The sequence below is a fragment of the Schistocerca gregaria genome, unplaced genomic scaffold, assembly GCF_023897955.1.
Source record: "Schistocerca gregaria isolate iqSchGreg1 unplaced genomic scaffold, iqSchGreg1.2 ptg001201l, whole genome shotgun sequence".
Classification (NCBI taxonomy): domain Eukaryota; kingdom Metazoa; phylum Arthropoda; class Insecta; order Orthoptera; family Acrididae; genus Schistocerca; species Schistocerca gregaria.
This window is the reverse complement of record NW_026062527.1, coordinates 20,001-25,000: the sequence shown is the minus strand read 5'-3', so window position 1 is coordinate 25,000 and position 5,000 is coordinate 20,001. Positions and strand designations below refer to the sequence as shown.

The following is a 5,000-nucleotide window of genomic DNA, read 5'->3' as shown; positions in this document are numbered from 1 at the left end:
CTAACTGTGGCTGTACCAGTTTATCGCTTAACCTAACTGTGGCTGTACCAGTTTATCGCTTAACCTAACTGTGGCTGTACCAGTTTATCGCTTAACCTAACTGTGGCTGTACCAGTTTATCGCTTAACCTAACTGTGGCTGTACCAGATTATCGCTTAACCTAACTGTGGCTGTACCAGATTATCGCTTAACCTAACTGTGGCTGTACCAGATTATCGCTTAACCTAACTGTGGCTGTACCAGATTATCGCTTAACCTAACTGTGGCTGTACCAGATTATCGCTTAACCTAACTCAATTTGTCCCTTAACCTAACTCAATTTGTCCCTTAACCTAACTCAATTTGTCCCTTAACCTAACTCAATTTGTCCCTTAACCTAACTCAATTTGTCCCTTAACCTAACTCAATTTGTCCCTTAACCTAACTCAATTTGTCCCTTAACCTAACTCAATTTGTCCCTTAACCTAACTCAATTTGTCCCTTAACCTAACTCAATTTGTCCCTTAACCTAACTCAATTTGTCCCTTAACCTAACTCAATTTGTCCCTTAACCTAACTCAATTTGTCCCTTAACCTAACTCAATTTGTCCCTTAACCTAACTCAAGTTGTCCCTTAACCTAACTCAAGTTGTCCCTTAACCTAACTCAAGTTGTCCCTTAGCCTAACTCAAGTTGTCCCTTAACCTAACTCAAGTTGTCCCTTAACCTAACTCAAGTTGTCCCTTAACCTAACTCAAGTTGTCCCTTAACCTAACTCAAGTTGTCCCTTAACCTAACTCAAGTTGTCCCTTAACCTAACTCAAGTTGTCCCTTAACCTAACTCAAGTTGTCCCTTAACCTAACTCAAGTTGTCCCTTAACCTAACTCAAGTTGTCCCTTAACCTAACTCAAGTTGTCCCTTAACCTAACTCAAGTTGTCCCTTAACCTAACTCAAGTTGTCCCTTAACCTAACTCAAGTTGTCCCTTAACCTAACTCAATTTGTCCCTTAACCTAACCCACGTTGTCCCTTAACCTAACTCAAGTTGTCCCTTAACCTAACTCAATTTGTCCCTTAACCTAACTCAATTTGTCCCTTAACCTAACTCAATTTGTCCCTTAACCTAACTCAAGTTGTCCCTTAACCTAACTCAAGTTGTCCCTTAACCTAACTCAAGTTGTCCCTTAACCTAACTCAAGTTGTCCCTTAACCTAACTCAAGTTGTCCCTTAACCTAACTCAAGTTGTCCCTTAACCTAACTCAAGTTGTCCCTTAACCTAACTCAAGTTGTCCCTTAACCTAACTCAAGTTGTCCCTTAACCTAACTCAAGTTGTCCCTTAACCTAACTCAATTTGTCCCTTAACCTAACTCAAGTTGTCCCTTAACCTAACTCAAGTTGTCCCTTAACCTAACTCAATTTGTCCCTTAACCTAACTCAATTTGTCCCTTAACCTAACTCAAGTTGTCCCTTAACCTAACTCAAGTTGTCCCTTAACCTAACTCAAGTTGTCCCTTAACCTAACTCAAGTTGTCCCTTAACCTAACTCAAGTTGTCCCTTAACCTAACTCAAGTTGTCCCTTAACCTAACTCAAGTTGTCCCTTAACCTAACTCAAGTTGTCCCTTAACCTAACTCAAGTTGTCCCTTAACCTAACTCAAGTTGTCCCTTAACCTAACTCAAGTTGTCCCTTAACCTAACTCAAGTTGTCCCTTAACCTAACTCAAGTTGTCCCTTAACCTAACTCAAGTTGTCCCTTAACCTAACTCAAGTTGTCCCTTAACCTAACTCAAGTTGTCCCTTAACCTAACTCAATTTGTCCCTTAACCTAACTCAATTTGTCCCTTAACCTAACTCAATTTGTCCCTTAACCTAACTCAAGTTGTCCCTTAACCTAACTCAATTTGTCCCTTAACCTAACTCAATTTGTCCCTTAACCTAACTCAATTTGTCCCTTAACCTAACTCAAGTTGTCCCTTAACCTAACTCAAGTTGTCCCTTAACCTAACCCACGTTGTCCCTTAACCTAACCCACGTTGTCCCTTAACCTAACCGACGTTGTCCCTTAACCTAACCGACGTTGTCCCTTAACCTAACCGACGTTGTCCCTTAACCTAACCGACGTTGTCCCTTAACCTAACCGACGTTGTCCCTTAACCTAACCCACGTTGTCCCTTAACCTAACCCACGTTGTCCCTTAACCTAACCCACGTTGTCCCTTAACCTAACCCACGTTGTCCCTTAACCTAACCCACGTTGTCCCTTAACCTAACCCACGTTGTCCCTTAACCTAACCCACGTTGTCCCTTAACCTAACCCACGTTGTCCCTTAACCTAACCCACGTTGTCCCTTAACCTAACCCACGTTGTCCCTTAACCTAACCCACGTTGTCCCTTAACCTAACCCACGTTGTCCCTTAACCTAACCCACGTTGTCCCTTAACCTAACCCACGTTGTCCCTTAACCTAACCCACGTTGTCCCTTAACCTAACCCACGTTGTCCCTTAACCTAACCCACGTTGTCCCTTAACCTAACCCACGTTGTCCCTTAACCTAACCCACGTTGTCCCTTAACCTAACCCACGTTGTCCCTTTGCCTAACATAGTTCACTGCTCGGAATCTCTGGTGTCGTTGTTATCCTCATGTAGATGTCTTGCGAGTGTTGCTTACTTTCCACATATTCCTGCTATCCACTGTCAATTGTACTGCAATAGGACTATATCGCCGACCCCCCCCCTCCCCCCCCTCTGTCCCCCTCTGTCCCCCTCTTTGTGTCTCTGTCCTCTCAAGCTGGTCGGTCTGGCGTTTGAGTGTTAAATGAGCCTCGCAGCTGTTCAGTTGCATTCAGATGTCGACGCCCTCAGTGTACGTCGTGGTATGGTCTGTGTCCATTGTCCGCTGATGTCGTACGCGTAACCCACACGCTGTACCGATCATCGGTCGTTACGTACAGAGTGAAGTAGTGTGATACGTGTGACCGTACGCTGGCTGTGCCCAACGGTGTCGAATCTCAATTTCCATATGTTGTGCTTGATGCTACTTGTCTCGTCTCCCAATAACAGCTAGGTTGCACTGTGGTACGCCGTAGAGGCGTGTGGGAGGAACGTACGAACGCATTGTATGTCACCCTGGGTCGCTGGGGGTGGTGGTGCGGTGAGTCAGGTCAGGTCAGGTCAGCGTGAGCCGTCTGATGTAGTGACGCGTGTATTCCGACTTTGTCGTATTGCCTCACACAAAGTGCTACCCTGGTGGACCGCGTTCCATATCTGGGACATGCCGCAGATGCCGGTTGACAGTGGATCGCGGAAGGTACATCGCATACGTGCGCGGGCCACCTTCCACGTGTTCTCTTCTGCACATGTCGCAGTGTGTATGTGGTCTGATGTAGCGTGTCGTGACACATGACATCCTGGCATGCAAGAATTGTTGAATTCGCAAATGTAGGTGGACATCTACGTTTACTGCCCAAGATACGCAAATGAACTGGAAATCCGTTGTTGAGCGGTTGTTCACGCTGGAGGTGAATCTGTGATGGCGACGATCGGTACAGCTATTAACCGGTTGTTTCAGCGGTACCCGCCACATCCACACGCGTGACTAGGCCCATGTGGGTATGAAGCGATACGCGGCGGTGGCTTGGTGGGACTGTTCCCGGCCGGTGAAGGGGGGCCGCCCGGCGTGTTGGCCGCGCGCTGCGTGGGCGCACGCGCAACAGGCGGCTGGTGGGGGGCGCCGAGTGGCAGGAGCGCCAGCCGACGGGCCCGGCAGGCGGCGCAGCTACGCTGCGGCGCACCCTGCACGCGGCGCCTGGCGGCCAAAGTTGGTTCAGCCGAGCCCGGTGCGAAGCGCGGTGGACATCTGCAGTGTGCTGGTCTGATTGAGGACTGTGTGCGTTGAGGATGCGCCGCCGCCTGGCACTCGGCGCCGCGACGCCGTCTGCTGCTCGGTCGCCCCAGCGGTTCTCGCAGGTGGTTTGTATCGCAGTTGTGCGGACGTGTTGGCGCGTGCGCTGTGCTGGGAGAGTTCGCTTCTGCACCCAAGTGGGGCTTTGCCCTTGTGTGGCGCTGGCGTTGGAGCTGCCGGTCACCATAGGTGGCGCGTGTTGTCTCCCGCCGGCAATGCCACGACAGCACGCTCCCGGGCCTCTGTCGGCAGCGGCAAGCTCAGTTGGGAGCAAGGGTGTTCGCACTAAAACCGTCTACTCGCCTAACTCCGGGCGATTGCGCCTCTCTCGAAACCGACCAAGTACCTAGGACGGCGCTGCGCGCCGCCGGGACCTGAGAGGGTTTCGAGGTGTATCGTGCAGGGGAGCTCGGCCTCCTCCTGTTTGCAGAATAATTGAGCGGACGCTTGCGTGTTCGCGCGGGCCCCCGGGACACACTCCCGGGCGGCCGGCTGCTCAGCTCTAGTTGACGCAGCTCCCTGGTTGATCCTGCCAGTAGTCATATGCTTGTCTCAAAGATTAAGCCATGCATGTCTCAGTACAAGCCGCATTAAGGTGAAACCGCGAATGGCTCATTAAATCAGTTATGGTTCCTTAGATCGTACCCACGTTACTTGGATAACTGTGGTAATTCTAGAGCTAATACATGCAAACAGAGTCCCGACCAGAGATGGAAGGGACGCTTTTATTAGATCAAAACCAATCGGATTGGCTTGTCTGGTCCGTTTGCCTTGGTGACTCTGAATAACTTTGGGCTGATCGCACGGTCCTCGTACCGGCGACGCATCTTTCAAATGTCTGCCTTATCAACTGTCGATGGTAGGTTCTGCGCCTACCATGGTTGTAACGGGTAACGGGGAATCAGGGTTCGATTCCGGAGAGGGAGCCTGAGAAACGGCTACCACATCCAAGGAAGGCAGCAGGCGCGCAAATTACCCACTCCCGGCACGGGGAGGTAGTGACGAAAAATAACGATACGGGACTCATCCGAGGCCCCGTAATCGGAATGAGTACACTTTAAATCCTTTAACGAGTATCTATTGGAGGGCAAGTCTGGTGCCAGCAGCCGCGGTAATT

The 5,000-nt window shown here is 49.6% G+C and overlaps 1 non-coding gene across 1 annotated transcript in view; it reads left to right on the top strand.

The window, feature by feature from the left end:
* The first annotated feature begins 4,399 nt into the window (after positions 1-4,399).
* Positions 4,400-5,000, top strand: part of LOC126329622 (small subunit ribosomal RNA) — a 1,893-nt gene continuing 1,292 nt past the window's right edge. Inside the window, exon 1 of the ribosomal RNA XR_007562381.1 lies at positions 4,400-5,000. This exon is cut by the window's right edge and continues 1,292 nt beyond it. This is a non-coding gene — a ribosomal RNA (small subunit ribosomal RNA).